The sequence below is a fragment of the Pleuronectes platessa genome, chromosome 6 (genome assembly GCF_947347685.1).
Source record: "Pleuronectes platessa chromosome 6, fPlePla1.1, whole genome shotgun sequence".
Taxonomy (NCBI): Eukaryota; Metazoa; Chordata; class Actinopteri; order Pleuronectiformes; family Pleuronectidae; genus Pleuronectes; species Pleuronectes platessa.
Window position 1 is genome coordinate 15,211,869 of NC_070631.1, and position 20,448 is coordinate 15,232,316.

At 40.3% G+C, this 20,448-nt stretch overlaps 1 long non-coding RNA gene across 1 annotated transcript in view; it reads left to right on the forward strand.

Moving 5' to 3' along the window:
* The first annotated feature begins 534 nt into the window (after positions 1-534).
* The window catches only part of LOC128442164 (uncharacterized), an 80,092-nt gene continuing 60,178 nt past the window's right edge, over positions 535-20,448 (forward strand). The window contains exons 1-2 of the long non-coding RNA XR_008338806.1: positions 535-765; positions 2,406-2,462. This is a non-coding gene — a long non-coding RNA (uncharacterized LOC128442164). The remainder of the gene's footprint in view (positions 766-2,405; positions 2,463-20,448) is intronic.

Sequence of the window (20,448 nt, forward strand, 5' to 3'; positions counted from 1 at the left end):
TAGTAAGAAATTACCAACCCTACCTTTAATTAGACCGGGTTGTTCCTCCAGCCCCTGCCTATATTCACTAAACCAGTGCTTGATTAAAGTTGATTTATTACTTAACTTTGTCAATGAAAAACACAGAATATCCTCTCTGAGGCAAAAGACAGTATACTGTATATGCAATGACAGTATATATGTACTGACAATATATATGTACTGACAGTGTATATCTAGAGACAGTAGATATGCACAGATAGTAGATATGTATTGACAGTAGATATGTACTGACAATATATGTACTGACAGTAGATATATATTGACGGTATATATTCATTGACAGTATAAATGTACTAACAGTATATATGTACTGACAGTATATATGTACTGACAGTATCTATGTACTGACAATAATATGTACTTACAGTATGTACTGACAGTACTGACAGTACATATGTACTAACAGTATGAGCTGCCTGTTTGACAAGCTGTCAGCAGAGACCTCCACCAGACTCCAGTCCAGTTCTTCCAAGCACCACCTGCCAACCGAGAAATTCAATTAAGGACTCCGCTTCCCACTTGAAGCCGGTCTCCAGGGCAGATCTTCCGGGCGACTCGCCCCTGTAAGAAATTAGAAAATGCAACAATAAAAACCCTCAAAAAGAAAAAAACTTAAAAAGACAAATGTGGCAACTTTAGTAATGAAAGGTGTCACGTTCTCCACCGTTAAGTCGCACGTCTCTTCGGGCTGGAAGTGACCGACACACGGCGAAGTACCCACAGGTAAGAGTTTTCCCTTTTCCCCTCAACTACTCAACACGCGCGTGTCCATCACTGTCAAAGTGTCGGTCGGTGCCGACGAAGCAGTTTGAGTCATTTTGGGGGAAATGTCGCTGTGAGGGCGGCGGGTCGGGGTGAGGAGGAGCCGAGGGGAGACACGGTGTGACCGGCTGTCAGTGTCGATGCGCGGCGGCGGAGGCAGCAGCGGAGGCGGCGGTGGCGGTGTGGACCCGGAGCGACTGAGTCTCTCTATGCTGCCGGAGAAGCCCCTGTGGGAAACACCGGCGAGAGGAGCAGAGGTTCATTAAACTTGAATAATTCGCCAAACACAGTGGAACCTGCGGAGACCTCCAGCTCCTCTGTTCACTCCCTCAGCTGCAACTTTCCTCTTTTCCTCCCTCACTTCGCACTTTTCTGGCGAGCTCACGCGCCCTCTTCCCCTGTCCCCCCCTGCTATTCAAAAGCAAAGCTAAAATGAGGTTCCTATTATTATTTATTCGCTTATTAGCTCAGAGCTACAGTTTAATACTGCGTGTTTCTGACACTTCCCCAAAAGCTGCAAAAACGACTCGCATGAGCGACTTGTGGTCTGCGCCCAAAGTGCCAGTATTTATCGAGAAAAACTTAGTGAAACTCCGCTGGTCGCGACTACACAGGTTGCAGCCCTCACACACCACCATTGACTGTAAATAGAGGAACTACTATAAATGAGATCAATATTCAAAGCCTGAAATGCGGAAGTTGCTCTTGAAGACTGTCTGCACATGACTTCTCTTTTTATTTTTTAATGTATTATTAAAACACATATTTTTTTTCTCAGTGTCGCATGTGCGGGACATTAGATTAATCGGGAGCTGCAGAGTCAAACAGCAGCCGGAATGTGCAACGTGTTAAATGCACGACTTCGTCCAAGCAGTTCACTGCAGATTATTTGGAGTTTCAGCAGGTTATTGTGCATAAATACATAAATAAATACCATCATAAATATCACACGATTATGAAACCCTGTGCAAAACCTGACCATTTGCTCAGAATGTTATGACAACAGTTGGCAGGTTATACATCTCTCTGACACACACACACACACACACACACACACACACACACACACACACACACACACACACACACACACACACACACACACTCACTCACACTGTATTTGCCATAAGGTAAATAGCATTTTTCTGCACTTCCTGCTCTATGTGGCTGTGAGGCAGGCTTTTCTGACTTCCACCTACTACTGAACAAACAATCTGTTTAAAAACACTCTGCGTTCCTCCGTGATTGGTTAGGTGTGATCTCTACAGAACACCACTATGATGTAAGATTTAATTCAACAGGATTTCATGCTTTTGTTAAAGGGTCACCGTTTGTGCTCTTGTGCATTTCCAGTGTCTGCTTGCCACTGGGTTATTATTCTCAGGGATGATAGTGAGGACAGGAATAGATCACTGGCACTTTAAAGCCAGAGTTCTCATATTCTCACCGGATCTTTCTCCTTTGCTAATTATTGTGTTGTTTTCAGAGCAAATATGTCATATCCATGGCGACCGGGCAGGTTTATTGTCTCTCCCGTGCAATAGCTCACATAAGTAATTAATTATCCCTTTTTTCTCTCCCTCTTGTCTTTGGTTAAACAGATCATTCATGGAAAGCCATCTTCCATATTAAAAATGCCACTGCTAGTACAACACAAGGTAAACATTGACGTTTTTTCCTTTCCTTTTTCAATTCTTGCAGTTTGGATGTCCCTCTTTGTGCTTTGATTTTTTTTTTCTGTCTTACAAATCAGCCGTGGATGAAATAATTTTATAATGTAGAAATATGCATTAGGTACACAGTGTGTGCTTTTGAGGTATTTTCCATAATACCCTCATAATTCAGCAGCTGTGGAGCCTAACTGTTGCAGATGTATTCATGCATGCAAAGCAAGAGCACACTTGACACGGAAACAGGCGAGCTTAAAAAACACATGTTTCGACATGAAATCAGCATGCATTTTGTGTGATTTGAATAGCAAGCATTAGTCAGACTAAAGGAAAGTTTACCTTAGTGCTCTTTTTTATTTTATGAGGTCACCAAAAAAATAATAACCAACAGCAGGTGACACAACAGGGTACAATAGTTCACCCCAGTGAATTACGGTGGTATTGTACATGCACCTTAACACGTTCAGTTCAAACAGGGCTGTTAAGTGATCAATTTAAGCAGTTTTCCTGCTTTTCAGTCAGCGTGTACCTCTGGAATGTGACGGCATGCGTCTGCTGTCCAGAGGTCCACCTCTAGCTGGACAGCGGCCAAACCTCACAGTCACACCGGTGCTACGGGTTCTCATCTCTCCTCGGCATTGATGAGACACTGCAATATCCATCTGTCAAACCTACTGGCCTTCTGGAGCTGTGCAGATCTGCAGTGCTGCGAGAGCAGACACACTAATTGTCCATTTGTGCTGTTTTAATTACAATTTGGTCTGTGTGTTTAGTTAGTGTTTATGGATGTGGTCCTCCAAGCCTCTTGATTGGGTCGCTCTCTCTTTTTGTAAAATTGTACTTGAAATGTTGCCTGTGGTGCTTTGCCCCTGGTTCTCTCGACTAGCTCAGCATCTCATTGGTTAATCAGTGTGCGATGCCGCCAATGTTCTTATTTCCTGCAGCCCTATCAGTCAGCGAAATGCCTCATGTCTCATAAGTACCCATCTGCATCTGTCAAGGGGTGTGTAGAATTAAACCCATGTGTATTCCTGTTCTGTTTGACCTTGGCTGTGGACCTCAGGTCTTTGATGTCAAATAAGCGTCAGTAATCCCAGGCGGTGTTTGACAGGCTTCAGGAGCCATTACTTTTGTTTCCCAGCACATAAGCATTATCAATTGCACCCTCAGTGTAATGATTTTGTATACAAACTCACGCTTCCACAACCATAGTGTTTTGCTTTGTAAAAATATACTGCCCTCAACACGTACTGTTACACCAGCACAAATAGCACACATGTTTTTTTAATCATCATTATTGTTTTTATTTTAGTGCTGAGGAAATGTCCTTTTTGCATGCTTGATCAGCCAGTAGAGAAATCCAATATAATGGAGGTTCAAGGTGAATTGCATCCTGTGCATTTCCCCTCCTTCGACTGAAGGAATATTCCAGAGCAAAATAAACAAATCACACAGACAACAGTAATATAGGGTTGATTTTGAAGGCATGAAATAAGTATCGATTAAATCCTGCAGTTCGTAGATGAAAATGGCTTTTTTGGTAATTTGTCCTGGGCCCTTTCAATACGGCGGAGAAAGAGAGCGAGAAGATGGACTGGGGGAGAGAGAGAGACTGCAGAAAAGGGTGGAGAGAGGAAGAATAGAAGGGGGGGGGAGGGGGATAAGACAAGTGAACAGTGAGAAAGACAGAGAGCTTTCGCAGAGTTTAGAAAGGGACATGCTGCCCCTTTCCGAGCTCATTATCATTCTTAATAAGTCTTAAGGAAAGAAGGAGCACTGAGTGTGAATGCACGGTAATCCTTGCACTGGCCAAGGTTAGTAGGGACGTCAGCACATGCGCACCGCTCCCAGCTGGCCACTCTGGGACAGGGAGGGGACCAGAGGAGTACAGTTAAGGATAGATGTTCAAGGAGAAAGGGAGGACGTTCAGATACTGTTTAAAGGTTAGGCCCTTTCCCCCAGCCTGTAGCTTTTCGGTTCCTGTGCCACCTGGCATTAAGTGAGTAAACAGGTCTGCATCAGACTAAAAACCATAAGCCATATGTCCTGGTGTATTCTGTAATGAAGAACTGGTGACTAGTAAAAGGCTTGACTGAAAAAAAATCTAAATAGAATCGTTTTGACTTTGGCACCAATGGAAACAAGGGATTCAGTTTTCCAGTCAAAGCGACGGCTGGCTGCAGTGCATGCCTAACTCACTGTTCTTTGGGTGTGGTCCAGTAACAAGGATTAAGATGAATTGGATGAACTGGTGACCAATTAACTCATTTAACAAATTGCCTGCCTCTTGTAGTGGTTGTTCAACCACGTTGCCTTAATGGAAATCCAATGCAGTATTTATTTATACACTGTGCTAAACTTACAGTCCAGTGTTGCGTCACCTAAAGGCGTTCTACAGTGTTAGTGATATTACCGTATTCCTGTTCATTCATCAAATCAGATGTGAGACAAGCCGGGCGCATTAATCTTAGTCCACACCAGAAAATAATTTTTATACTTCCTGTAATAAGCACAGTGAGTGTTTTATTTTGCTGTTTAATTATCCGTCAATCTTTAAGCCTTAATTTAAAATGTACACATTGCAGTTTAAGCACCTTTAATTCTTGAAAGAAAATCTATATACATGTTTCGTGAATGAGTGCAAATGCCTTGATAAAGACACTGAGTAATACCACAGTGTACAGAACATAAATGCTCTTTAATACGCAGCTGTAGTAATTACATTTGGGAATCCTCGGAATCACAAGATTTTATTCAAAGTCACATTTTCTGTGTCACAGTTGATTCAGTATGACTTTAAGAATAAAAAAAAAATCTGCTGCTATAACATGTTTCACTGTTCTTTGTTTAATAAATTACCATTTACTGATCACCATCACTGACTAAATGTGTTTTGGAATAAGACAAAAAAATAAAGAAGCAGTCTGCGCTCTGCCATGACTAACGCTGTTTCTCCGGCCGTGGTGAATTTTCTGCTGAAACACACCAGGGAATTGAAGAAGATAAGAATTATGATTCTTATGGGAATCAATTTATTTTTTCCCAACCCTGTAATGTTTCCCGGTGTTTCTGAATGACAAACACTGTGTATGCCACCGGTTACTCGGTTCGAATAGCATCTTAAAAGATAGTTAAACTAGATTTAGAGTGTTTTAGCACGTAATCAAAATGTCACAACTTAAGGTCTTAAAGCACAAATTACAGGCTACTAGTTCATTCAGTCTAAACTATTGTCTTTATTTGGGAGACAATCAAATATTTCCAAGTTTAAAACAAGTTTTTTTGCATCCACTTTTCCCCAAAGCCTCTAACTGATGTTCAGTTTTTCCAATTATTAGCTGTAGTTTTTCTTTTTAATTTTCCTTCAATGGCCGTGGTTGACTGCTGGAAAAATATTGGTTTCCCGGCCTCGTCTCAGCCTCTTTACTGCTGACGTATTTGAATTTTGATGATACCTCTGCAAACCCTCTTGGGAACGTGTTGGCTTAATTGTCCAAGAGGGGGACAACAGTCAAATAAGCAAATGAAATTTGAGCTGATGGTGTAGAGTGGGGTGCCCTTTTGTCTTGCTCAGTGTAATGTCATCTCAGTGCCTTTCTGTCATGTAAGGATGATTTACCCACGGACAGATGTTCTCAGACCTTTGCTCATGAACCTGCATTTGTTCTATTTTTTGCTCTTTTAAAGGTTAAGGAGTAAAAGAGTTTCCCTCTAACGTGTCGGCCTCTTTTGATGGTGCATTGGTGTCAGTTGCACTGATGAATTTTAAAGGCTGAGCTGATACTAGACTAAACTGAGCTGACGGGGCCCAAAGTGCAGACTTCTTACACACATAAGATGCTTTTACCAAAATCTCTTCTTCTCCGCTTCTTGTATCACTGTGTTTTGGTTGAGGCGTGGTTGGCAAACTGCTCTCCATTACTGCCCTCCTCCTCCCCACCGTCAATCCTCCACCCCCCCCTCTAGGGAGCCTTGGGAGGCAGAGAGCCATCACCATGGAGATCTGAACACAGATCCCCCACACACCGGTCCATTGTGACCGGCGTGTGTTGAGGTGAGAGGGAACAAAATGTCACAGCAACAGGTTTTTTTTGTGTTTTTGTTTTGGCCTCAATTCTCGGTGGGTTTGTTCTCTGATCCATGTGCTAAGTTGCACGGGAGAGATCGCTAGAGACACTGTGGGAGTCAGGGAAACGAGCTGATTGGAGAAATGTATTGAGTGACCTGGAAATACACTGTAAAAACTAACAAATCTATTGTTGTGTCTCGAATTGGATACTTCAGTGAGTACCCTGACATGTAGTGTACTGTATTCTGAGGTAGTGCATGAATTCTGACCTGATAGTGATCAAACCTGTTGTGAACTTGTGACCAGGATTGTCACCCACAAAACTATGCTACCAACTCTCTCATTCATTTCATTAAACAATAATGTTTCACTCTAGTTTTAATAAATTCTTTTATACTTTTAAAGGTTTGAGTCACATTTTAGGAAGACATATTATAGTTAAAGAACCCAGTGCATAACTCCGTGCCCTACCTTGCCATGTAAAAGCAAGGGACATAAAAATCCTGGATCTGCCAGTTTATGCAGATCCGCTTCAAAACTTTATTGCTTCCTCTTTGGCTCCTTACCCCCCCCCCCCCCCATTTGTTTTTGCATATTTCGGCAAACTAACCAACACTGATGAAAACACAACCTCCATGGTGGAGGAAACAATGAGTGGAAAGGGGAAATGTTATGCAGTTACACAAAATTGACCAATTACTTGTGAAAACAATGCCTCTTTAAATACCCCCCACAAATACCTGCTGGTATACCCCAGGGTCCAGCTTGCTCCATGCTTCACTTTACTCTGCCATAGTGGATTGTAAGTAGTTCATGGTAATGCCGTTTTGTGCTCTCAGTTTATGCCAACCTTTGACTTGTCTTGATCCTGCCAACATGCCATTGGCTACAGTCCCCGGAGAGGGAAGTGGGCTTATAGATAATGTGCAATGGAGAGGTGGAGCAACTTTTGCCCCAAGCCCTGAAGAGGATGTGGTCTGTGTCCTATGACAGGTCCAGGGTTGCCCTCAGTCCTACAGGTTGGGAGAAAGGGGTCAGCCTGTGCCAGAGGGCATAAAGGTAGCTTCAAACACACAACCTGAGCGTCTGGCATCATGTCTGGGCCTATTGCCCTCTGCTCTGAGGAGAATACCACTCCATAGCTCCTGTGATATTAACTATTAAAGTGATTGCTTTGTTTTATCGGTATGTCTGTATATAGAATTAATACATGCATTTTTTCTTATACAATGTGTATACTGCATACATATGCATCAACAATAAGCTGTTATAATATGCAAGAACCAGAAGTCTCATTAATATTTGTTGCTATGTAGCTATAGCAGTCAGGTCTTTTCGTGCCAAGTCTGTTAGCGTCTGCCAGCTCCTTTCCCTGAGCAGATGCAAAGGTGCAGGTCCTGAGAGATCCTTTTATGTTTGGAGACCTCTCTTCGCTGCTCTGACTGCGACCTCAACCACAACGCGGCTCTGTCTCAATCAGCTCTTTGCTGTAATCCCACTTCAGAATTCCTCTTGGCTAAGGGAGTAAATAAATTTTTCAGCGTTTATTAGAATACAGCTTGCCAGAAGGGACTCCTCTCTGCTCTCCTATAGCAGCTCCAGTAATTAGCAAATTGATTAGGAGAACTTCAACACACCTCCTTGGCTCTTATCTCCCCATTCTAGGACAATATTGCCGTGCCATGGGACAGCGTAAATATTTTAAGGGAAACCCTCAGTGAATCTCATTAAATGGCTATGGGGCAGAGCAGCTGTCTCCTGCTGAAGGTCCCAGCCAATTTTCTAAACTATGATTAAAGAAAAGTTTTGGATTATTTAAACATGCCAGGTCCTGTGGGTTATTTTTTCAGTGCCACTGAAGACCTCTGTGATTCCACCCCACCCCACCCCTCTGTGCCAGGACTGCTCCCCTCCCTTTGGATCTATTAGTTTGAAATCGTTTGGGTGATGACTCTTTGAAAGTGCTGGTCATTCTGGGATGCCGTGTTCCAAATGCAACAAAGACCTCTCTTTTATGCACAAATGCTAATTAAATTTTTTACCCCCCATCCCCAAGCTGCAGAGGGGAAGACTTGGTAGCAATTTGGCAGATAATCAAATTGCATTTTAAATGGAGCCGTTTAAAAATGACTGGGGTCTGCTCACATGAAGACACACTGGCACAAATTAAGGTCGCGTAAGCTGCAATGTGCACAGAGGAACAATGCAACACAATTCACATCACAATAGGAGGGTGCCTTTATGTACACATGCAATTTTTATATTTTTTTCCATTGGTACACAGTCAGATTTATTTTCCTATGGATGCAAGCTGGTGTACTGTTTTAGTTTTTAAACATGAATTCCCTCTTGCTATGTTTTCTTGATGTGTCTCTACAATCTGACCAATTAAGTAAAAATGCTAATAAGACATGATTTGTTAACGGCTGCGGTACCTTGGAAACATTATGTTCTTAATTTCGGAGTTACAGTCAGACAGAAATGGCAAACTGGGTGGAAAAGGCTGTCAACAACTATGTTTGTCTACAAAAATCTGTGCTTAGAAGCTGTCCTCCCACATTTGGTATACATCATTAAGTTCTTCGTGGCCAATCAAATTGTCTATTCACACAGCATTCCAGTACATATTAGTGACAACTCGTTAGCAGAAAACAGAAAACTGACAGAAAAAATTTGGGAAACAGGCCTGAATTGTTTATCCCGATGAATAAGTAGAAAGTGTGATTCTCATGAAGTGATAGAATTGGATCATACATGCAGAGTTCCCTGAGCGTCTTTTATCTTCCCTTCTTTCTACCACTGAAAAAAACAAAAGCACAAAACTATCTGTTTAGTTTTCACACCCGTCTTTGTCAGGCCACGTTCCCTGTAAAGTTTAACATTCATCACAAGACCAATACAGCCATCAGAACGGCTTCATATCCATAAAACCCCATTATGGACAGCACAACAAGTGATGCTTGACTTGTAAGTTTGAAGGGTTCTTAATTGGCTGTGATTTGCTGGCTGTATGGCAGTGACTGTGGAAGTGGCATAATGATCCTCTGCGGGTGATACATTGCTTTTCTGGCAACTTAACGCACCTTAACGCTGCGAGTGTCTGTAATCCTCTGTGTAAGTGCTGCCTTCATATCAGCGTCAGACTGTCATAACAATTGTTTTGACCCACACACTACAGGCTGCACATGAGTAGATGAGATGTTGACCCTCTTTGCCTTCTCTACAGATACACACATCTCGAAAAAAAGCCCATTGAGATCCTTTACAGCGATTCCCTCAAGGCAGTTGCCCTGTTTTCACTTAAGATTTGTGGTTAAAAGCAGCTGATTATATTTGGAGAACTCTGCCTGACATAATCAGATGCTCATTATTGAAGTGCATTTATCAGCACAGTGGGAAAAACAAAACAACATTACATTTTTCTGCTCTGTTTTTTTGTTAATACTGAAAAATTCTCAGAAGTAAGTCATTTCAGTTATGGTGCCAATGCAATGGTCCCTCTATATATGTCTCTTCGGAGTGGGCTGTTTGCTTAGGCTGGTGATTCTACAGCCCTTCTTCTGAATCATTCCTTTTGAATAATACACCTAACATTGTTTTGTTTTTTCTTGTTTTTTTTCCGTAAAATTGACAGAAAGAAGCAGGTATCTTCGCCGGAGTGAAAACAATCCCTGTCTTATAATGCTGATTGACAAGTAGTGTTGCAAAGTTAATGACACAAGAGGGATTTGATTGATCACGTGGATGACTGATCATAAAACGGCAGTCAATATTTGGCTGTAGCTTAATTTCCCCGTCTGAACAACAGTGTGCCATGATGTCTGAGATGTATGGCTAGACACAGAGCAATGGCAAAACAGGTATTTACACTAAAGTCTCTTCTGAGTGTGATGATACTACCTCTCTTTGCCACACAGTAAATAATATCCCTTGATGCTAAAATGAACAGTCTTAGAGTATTTATTCAGTGGGAGTAAAGGGTATTGGTTAAAGCTGACCAATTCTAGAGCAGTTGGGATGAAAATCTCCCTCTAATTACCGTACAGTGTGGATCCTTCGTTCCCAGTCCCTCTGCTGCAGATGACAGTATTAAAAAGTCTCTTTTATTTATAGAAATAAAATTTTAGCTTCAGAGACAATAGGCTAGTTCTGTTTTACGGTACAGAAGACTTTATCTTTTTAATAAAAAATCCCGACTTGGTGAAAGTTTAATTAATAAGGGACTTAAAGCTAGAGGAATGAGCAAGGGAGTTGGGTCTTTAAGGGGGTACTTATTTTTCCATCTGGGCTATCCTCCAAAAAAACTGTCAATTAGTGTGTTAAGCTGAAGAGACAAAAAACGTCATTAGTTCTTGCAAAAAGAATAATGGGTTTTAAAGTTTTTGGTTTAGAGGAAGGCCAAAAGCATAAGAGTGAGTCTTATGTGTTTTCATTTATTTCCTGCAATTATAAAAGTTTGTAGGAAGGCTCTATTGTTCTAAGGTGCATGACCGAGAAAGAGGACAAATGGGTTGTTTTTGTGAGTAAGTCTGAAGCTTAACTGTCCGAGATAAGACAAATACAATTATTTCGATTTTAAGCAAATCATATTGTGCACAACATATGTTTTTCAACTTTTATAGTTTCAACCATTGATGCTGTTGATGTCAGCTGTGCTGTTTGACCATGAATAGTCTCTGTGTATTATACAGTACGTCTAATTGTGTGTATCAGTTTATTCTAGCTTTCCCTATGCTTTTCTGTTCTGCTTTAGCAAAGTCACTTATCTGCCATGTTCAGTTATTGTACAAAAGTAAAATAGAAGCTCAAGAAAACTCTTTCAAGTAGTTATCATTGGTTGATTTGGTGCTCTCACCAAAAGTCTTGAAGCAACCAGCTTGTGCTTCCCTCCAGTAGACTTTCAGACCTGTGTGTGACATTGAGCTGTGTATAGAGAATGACAGGAAAAGCCAGTTGTTTGACAAAATTCTTATTAAAAAAAAACTTAGCAGCTTCTATAAATTCACAACAAAGTGACACATTTGAACATTTCATGCGTTTAATCTGGGATTGAGTAAAGACTAGACAACCTACTGAGTATCAGCAGTTTATCAAACTCAGCTACAGGTGATTTTTTATAAATCAGTTAATCATTACAGTGATTGTAGTATAGCCCCCCCCCACCCTCTACATTTTTTAACAACATTTTTTGGTATGCCATCCACTTTCACTTGTGTTAACTGTATGCTTGTTGCATGAACGGACACAGTAAAAACGGTATCTACCCAACAAAATCCTGCATGGTATGGGTATTTTATGGATGTTTTAAGGGGCCATCGACAAAGGCAGGATTTCTCCTTGGACTGCTGATGGTCAGTCTGACTGTTACAGACAGAGAGAGTCAGCACGAGATCGGGGAAAAGAGCAAAGAGCACTGTGCACAGGTCTAGAATGGCACAAATGGCACAAAACACCAAGTTCAAGATCTTTTCAGATGTGTAAAAAATGATAACATTATGAATCTTTGACAGGACAAATATGGTTTATATATAGCAGCCAATACGTACACACAGTTTGTATCGTCTCTCTTTGAATTTTTTGTTTGGCAATTAAGAAAGGAATTTGTTTTATTGACATGATCATTTTGACGTCATTTGTATTTAACAGAAATGTCCCCATCATTTTGCTGTTGATTTTAAATAGTTTGCTTCATGTAAGCAAAACAATTATTCTAGATCAACTTTGAAAATATAATACCTTTGACTTTTAGCTGCTATTTCTTCAGGAACCTGTGTCATGATAAGTTATTGTGTCAAAACATAAATCCTAATTCATATCAGCAATATGGCTCTTTCACATAAAAACTGGTCCAAGGTAGGGTATCATCAATGTGTTAGACCATTTACAGCTAGAAGTATGAGATGTATTTCACCTTGAAGAAATACTTCTGTTTAACTGTGATAAGGTAAACTGTAAATGAGCAGGCTTCTTTTTGTAATGAATAACCTCCTCGCAGACGTCCAGTTCAAGTTTTTTTTTACAGCAGAAAGTGTGACAGTGGCGCTTAGATGAGGCTTACATAACTATAGAGTGCAAGAGGTCTCAGGCTCTGAGCCCAAAACACGTCATTGACTTGTGCCACACACAACAGGGGATGACTTTTGCATCACAGTGTGAGTGCTAGTAAATGATTGGTTACAGGAGATCCTCCAATAAATTAATTGTTTCCACTTCATGGTTAAGTATGTGCTACTCTTCCAAATCGAGTGCTGGTACTTGGTTATTACACTTTAATAGCTTGCTTGCCAAACTAACGATATATTACTCCATGTGCTGGCTCAGATCAGAGAAGATGAATTGGCTATTAATTAGAGTTGCACTGAGAGGGCACAGGGGAGAGACTACTCATAGCCTTGCAATCAGTGTCAACGGGGGCCTTTTTCTGACTGGGACAGCCAGGGCAGGCCTAGGTCACTGAGTCTCATCATTAAAACCACCGAATCTGGAAGAAGACGCAGCATCAAACATGGCCACCATCTTGTTGAGTCAAACAAAGGACAATAGAGTTTATTGTCAGCAGCTGCAATTTCATCTGATGATTTTAGTCACAAGTGTGGACAGGACGGTAGCGATGCGTGGGAGGTTGTTTGGCTCCAAGAGGTTCCTTAACAAAAGCCTCACGTCCGGAGGTCTCTGTATCGGAAAGTTATGGAGGAAATATTTGACGGGGAAAGATGATTTGTGGGGGAATATTATTGTTTGGCTCACTTTTCTTGTGCAGCCTCTGAATTAGCCCTTTTATCACAATTAATTAAGCTTGCCTATAGGAGGTGTTCCATCTTGAGCTCATCCACACAGGATAAATAAGTCAAAGCAGCAGGATATATGTTCTTTTATTGGCTGACTTGATCTCGGAAGCATCTGTAGTGGGGGGAGGCTGTCTCTGTGGTGCGACTTTGTGGAAGAGTCTTTGCCATCATTCACTTTGAATGCTTTTTTTATGACTCGTTTTGTTAAAAACCTCTTTTTTTAATGCAAGGTATCAGGAGTTATGGCCTGTCTATGCAAATTAGGAAATTTTGACAGTTTGTTATTCATGTCATCGCCTTTTTAAACACTTAAAGGCAATAAATTTCACCGTGACAGGCTGCTCCGAAATTGCCACTAAATATTATTAAATATTTTAACAAGTTCCTTGTAAATATGCCTTAAATGTTTGAACGATGGGCAGGAAGAAAAATGGCTTTGCATCAACTTATTAGAGGCTATAAAAGTGGCAGTGATTTATCTTGGATGTGGAGCAACTCAGGCCACCTTTTTTTGTTTTGCTTATTGTGTTGTCTTGCATTGTCCTGATGTGCTCATTAAAGAGAGACGCATCATGTTAAAAGCCTGCAGCTTCCCTAGTCATGAAAATGTGAGCAGCAGACATTGTTGGACCTGTGCTCCCCGAAAGACAGCGTGATTAATGGCGACAGCATTTTAAAGTTTTAAAGCTCCTCGTACCCATTTACAGTTTTACATTTTGTTATATCACTGCACTATCGCTTCAGCGTGTTTATCAAGAAATCCAGTTCAAGCAATGCTGCCTGGATTCGGTTTGATGTTTGTCTGAGGGAAAGCTTTTAGCTTTTTATTTTACCTGGCTTTGTTGGTTCAATTTCAAATTTGAATATTTGTTTATGGCTGTTTATAGGAAGCAAACTCTGTGCAACAAAAAATGTTATCTGTCACTGCCTGTCATATTATCTGTCACATTGTAATGTCTCTGTCCTGCAACACTGATCAGCAGATAGGCTGTCATTTCTCAGGATCCCTCCACTGCTGCTTCTCTGCTGCTGTATAACTGACAATGATGCTGTTGGTTTGAAATGAATTGAAACTAATTCCTCCGTTGAATTGTGTTGAGGAGGAAAATTATAGTTTTTTTGCTGGTAAAGTTACAGAACTCTTTAATCAAGAAAGTCAAGCTACTAAGAGAGGATTGAGAAGTTTCTAAAAATAGACAAGTTTCAAGGTTTTCCATTGGCTCAGGCAGAGCATTTAACATTAAACCAGGGTCATTCAGAGTAACATCTTGGTTACATGAGGATTTATGTGTTACATTGGGAGATTCCTTCATCTGCCACATTCTAGCCTTTAAATTCAGAAGTCGACCTCTTTTTCCTGAACAGCCTATCATTTTGGGACTTTAAGTGGTTTCCTAATTTATTGCACATAAATTATGATTGAATCCAACTACTTTATTAACTCTTAGGAAGGCAATTGATGTTGGCCAGCACCCACGAAGAGTGAAAACAGAAAAGAAATAAAAAAGGTCAGAGTAGTTTGGCTTTGTACAAACACACGATAAAAAGACTTTTATTAAAAAAGCTGAAAGAACAGCTGCGTTAGTTGTTTTTATATGTAGACACATTGTAACTGAAATAATAGAGATATCCAAAATTGTAGTGCATACTGTATATATATATATATAAAACATTTTGTGCATTATCTGCTTTACGTGGTCTCTCCTCTGTGTGATTCACACGTTCACTGCAAACCTGACTGGCACCTGTTAGCGTACATGTGTTAGAAACTGCTTCTGTTCCTAAGTGCACAGATGCACAGCAAGCACACTGGAAAAAAGCTCAACTGGATCTTTTGGTTGATAAAAGGTTGTAATATATAAATATGTACACTTGGATTTTGAAGATTTAATTTATTAACCATAAATATAACCTGCTTAATACCACTTTGTAGACACCATTTACAGTCTACTGAAATGTTTTAGTTCTGAATGAGATCCCCCTATAGCAGCAATACGCCATCCCTTTGCTTTCTGGACGTCTCAATCTGTCTCATGCTTACTAACAAATCATGTCTTGTTTGCCTTTGCTCCTTTGTGCTCCTTTGCAGATATTAGGGTATAAAGAAGGCAACCACGGGTCATTTAATCCTCAGACCTTTCACTGTTTTGGTTAGAAGCCACTACAGTATTCTACAAATCTCTGTGCTGTCTGAGCACATCACTCTTACCGGTTAGTGTGACGTGACGGCTGCCATGTCAGCAACACGGCACATCTCTGTTCCGTCTCTCCGGAGCCCTCTGTGAGTTTTCCCTGGGGTTGGCAGAATACGAGTGCCCCTTGTCTGACTGACTGTAACCTTGCCACCAGCTTGTGTGTGCTTGTGTGTGTTTTTTTCCAACTCAAAAGACTTGAACAATGATGACTCAAGCCACGCAGAGTGCACCTCAGGGAAAATACAGTGGAAATAAAAATAACAAGTGGATTTTTGACTGCAGTCAGATGTGAGAGGAGGTATGCTGGCACTAGGCTAAAAGCCTGAGCAGATTCGCCCCCCCCCCCCCCAGTTCATTAGATTAGACTGTCTCGTGTTCAGGAAGTGCTGAAAGGCACTGCAGATTGTATCTGCACGAAATACTGTCCTTAGGTCCAGAGACAGTTGCCAGTCCCAGTCTTTGAAATTCCAAAGTAGTTCTCAATCCAGTTAACGCTCAATATTGTGGTTGTCTCTTTGTGCCCCCTCCCTGCAGAGGGTTCTTATTAGAAGGGTTAAGCATGAGGATGTCTGTGTTGGTATTTATGTGGTTGCTCATCGGCACACCGCACATGAATTTCTCTAAATTATTTATTTTCCTGACACCACCATATGGTGCTGTAACGTGTTTGTCTTCGAGCGTGCTGGAGAAATGCAAGATCTACACTGGATTACTTGTGTGTATACATGGGAGACCCTCTTCAAACAATGGCAGTTTTTTTGTTATTTCTTAGGCTGGGTGGGCTCTGTTGATGCAATTCTTTGCAACTCTCTATAAGAGTTCTCTTCTCATCTGCCTGAAAGCACAGACGATAAACATAATTGGGCTGAAATGACGTCTAACAGAGATGCACAGAGACCACTTCCATTGGACAGCTGTGGACGGGGCAACAGAACAAGAAGCTCCGAGGGCTCTGGAAAAATGGGGTTCTGATCTTCTTTGAAATGCCACAATTAATTGCTGTGCGTTGTCCCCAATGCAAGGATGATTAAATGTGCTCCTAAACTGCCCTGATTTGTGGGGGCACCTTGCCGATTTTATTTGCCACTGTTAACATTTTCATTCCTGCATTATGCATGGTGCTGTGGGGCAAGGAAGTGCTGCAAACAAATGGCCTGAGGGATCAGCGTAAACAGGGAGAGAAGACTATCGGTTCAGCACTGCCTTCCTCAGCCTCAGTCTTCACTGACAAACCGCAGCTTGTCTGTGCCTTAACAGTGTGGTTATCAAAGTCAGTTACCTTAGATATTCAGATACTGTGATTTTAACCTACCATAGATTTGTAGGATGTAAGGACAAATTTGATGAAAATCAATATGCTTCATTTTTTGTATCTTTATTAATCTTGATGAATGCAAGTCTGATAGAATATTCCTGTCTTACTAATTGGATATGATTCCTCCTCCTTCAGTGTGTATAGGCTGAGGTCACTTCCACTAGTTAAATCTGACAGCCAAAGCAATGTGGTGCTGGTTCCTTTGTGTTTTGGGATTTTAATTCCTCATTGCAATAATCAGTGACTGATGGAACCCCTAGTGTTTTATGAAGGCATGCCAAGTGACATGTGCTCCCTTTTGAACATGAAACACTCCGAGTAGAAATATGAATTTTCATATTAGAGCCATATTAAGTCTGTGATTAGGATTTACTTGATCTGGTGTCTTGGCTGTTAGAAGTGCAACTCTGCACACATGGCCGTTCCCGAGTTGTCAGCTGTCATGGCATTGGCCCAGAGCCTTCCGCTTGGCAGGTCTCCACCCTCTCACCTCAAGCTGACAATGCAAATGCATTGAAACAATTTGCAGCCACCGGACAGCTCTGTACACACGCATTCCATATCGATACAAAAACATATACGTCCTGGGTAAGTTGATGCTCCTCTTCACAATAACTTGCGGTTTTGACAGAGGAATGAGTTCATTTTAAGTCATAAACCTGTCCGTACTCTCAAGTTCTTGCCACTATATGCAAATTTTTAACCCAGCACCTTGCCATCAAAACCCTCTGCATAGCATTACCAGTAACTAATGCAGTCTGCGATGGAAAGAGGGCAGATATTGTTTTTTATGGCTTGACCTTTGAAACGTTATTATTTTTTTGATGAATAACTGTTTACCCTGAATGCAGGCATTAAACAAGTTTCCTAAGGTTTAGAGTCATTGGCCCTGACACAAATGGCAAAACAAAAACCCTCTCTTCTCTACGTGAAGTGTGGTGTCTGTGGAAAGTCTCTTTTAGTGGACTGGAGGCTAGTGTTAAATAGGTGGCTACCAGTTCATTAGGATGTCTTTCAGAGCATGAAAAATGACCTTTTCCCGTGTAATTGTTGCCTGAGTTCATAGATAGTTGACTAGAACCAGAGCATACTGTACGCTGACAAGGATCACTGGAAACAATTAGCTGTGCATCTCAGCAGTCACTTCTGAAGCAATCACCACGTTTTTACACCTTCTCGCTTAAATGCCAGTCTGATTTGATTACATGTGACAGATAAGTTAAGCAAATAAGAAAAATAAATGAATATATCAAATGCATTGACCTGCATCTAATGGATAGTATATCTAAAGTGTAGCAAAGTGATAACAAAGTGTTACCGTGTGGTGTAGCTTTGATGTTCTGCAGTTTATCTATGGTGAATTCAGTGAATGTGTTTTTATTATTAAACAGAAACAGGAATAGATTATGATTTTTCATTCAACGTGAGCTTTGTATTGTAAAAAGTTTAAAAGGCTCTTATTTTTGCTAATGATTTGACTGGATGGTGTGGAAAATGGGTAGATCCATATTTATCATATACATATTAGAAAATAAAAATCTTCTTTCAAGTATAGAAGCATCAATAACAGTCAAAACACAACAGTCCCTGAACTACATCTAAACATAATGCTTCTTTTACAGTTTAAGTGTTTACAATAGTAAGGTTTGTGATGACATAAAAGCATATGTAAATATATACAAATTCATATCTCCTTGACTATATATATACACATATATATATTAAATATATACACATTTGTAGTTGCAATTCTTTTTTTTTCTTTTTTTCCATCAATGTTATCCATGGTACTGTGTCTCCATGCAAAAAAATCACAATGTGCATATAACCAGTATGTCACCAGTATATCTTATTTCAATCAGATATTAACATAGACCTAGAGCCTTGGTGCAGATTATTTGTGTCCCCTGTGAAAAACGTCTAAAGTCAGTCAGGGTTCATGTTAATCTTGCTGTGTATCTTCTCATATTCCTCTTAAGTAACAGCTCAGATAAAAACATTAAAATATGCAACACTTCTAGATTACTGTTCAGCTTTTGAATCTTCATTGCTGTCATCAGAAATTTCCCTCCTTCTCTGTGGTGTTTGGATAAAGCAAATGTGGTTGAAGAGAGCAAATATTTAAGGTATCTGCAAATGTGATGCACATCTGTCAAACAGCCCAAGGGTGAAAACCAGCACATAACAAGGCAACAAATGCTGATCTGGGACTTCTCTGCGGCAAAATAAAATATGGCTCAAGTTTTCATTAAGGTGCTATTGATTAGCTTTTCCTGGCAATGAATTATGGACGACATTAAATAAAAGGGAAAATATTTTTATGACTTTGCTTAGGCCATGCCAGATTCCCCTTTGCCTCTTGTATGCTCGCCCTGACAGGCATTTTGTTTTCTCTCAAATTCTTTTGGTTTTTGTGAGACTTGGACTAAATTAAAAAAAAATATTTCTCTTTAATTACCTATCATATAAAATAGGTACGTTTAAATCAATTCTGAATAAAGCAGAAAGGGCTTAAAACTGAATCCAAATTTTATAATTCTGAAACTGATTAGAACATAATTGAGATAATATCAAAATGTCCATAGAAAACAATCTTTATCTAGGTGGCCGCTTTCTCTTTGCATGCTCAGTATATGCTACACTACTGTTTTTATGGAAATGTATTGGTAGATCTGAAAGTGTCTGCCTGCCTGACTTAATCAATAAAACACTTCCTATATACTTTAAATTGATTACTGTAAACAACATATTTTAGATATAATTGATACAGAATCTTGAGGTAGCTGGGCTGATTTCTGATGTTAGTTTTACTGAAGCCATTTGAACGTGTGAAGAAACGTCTTTTAAATTAGAATTTTTTTGGTCAAAACTTTATATATTTTACAACCTTCAACATGTTTCTTTTCCACAGGGGAAATCTAGAATCAGAAATTATTTTCTCTTTCTCTGTGTCAGTCACAGCCACATAGACACAGCAGCAGTCATTTACCCTCGCCATACACAATCTTGGCATTAGTTTTGAGTTTACTGTGAATCACTGGAATGTACTGACTGTTGGTGTTGAACACTTTTATTATAATAATTGCCTCTCTGTTTAAAGTAAATTATAGTTCAACCAGTCCATCCTGTTCTGTGTTCTGAAACATGGTTTGTCTTCCTGGGTGTATATTCTTTTTTGCCTTTTTTTTTCTTCCAATCTGAGCTGTGACTCAGAAACCCTGTTTAAAGTGGCAACCGGGAAGATTTCTGTCTTTCAGTTGCTGGTGGTTTAAGCAAACATGGTTTATTACTGTATGTACGGTATAAGTCTCTCAGCAGCTGGACACAATTGAAAGGAGTTGGTCACCTCTATTGGTTGGATTGGGAGCAGCTCTTCATCAATCAGCTCACTGTGGCTTCCCCCCTATTGTTCCATTACTTCCTGCACAGTTTCAAACTGATTCACTGTGACCAAGGACACAGAATAATTAAAAAAGTATGATCCTGGCATGTGCACTGTGTTTTCAGAGAAATGCAACCACACCTACAGCACATGATGTATGATCTCTAATGTTATTATAGTGGGATAATGATACATTCAAAGGGAGAATCGGAATTTAAAGCTGCT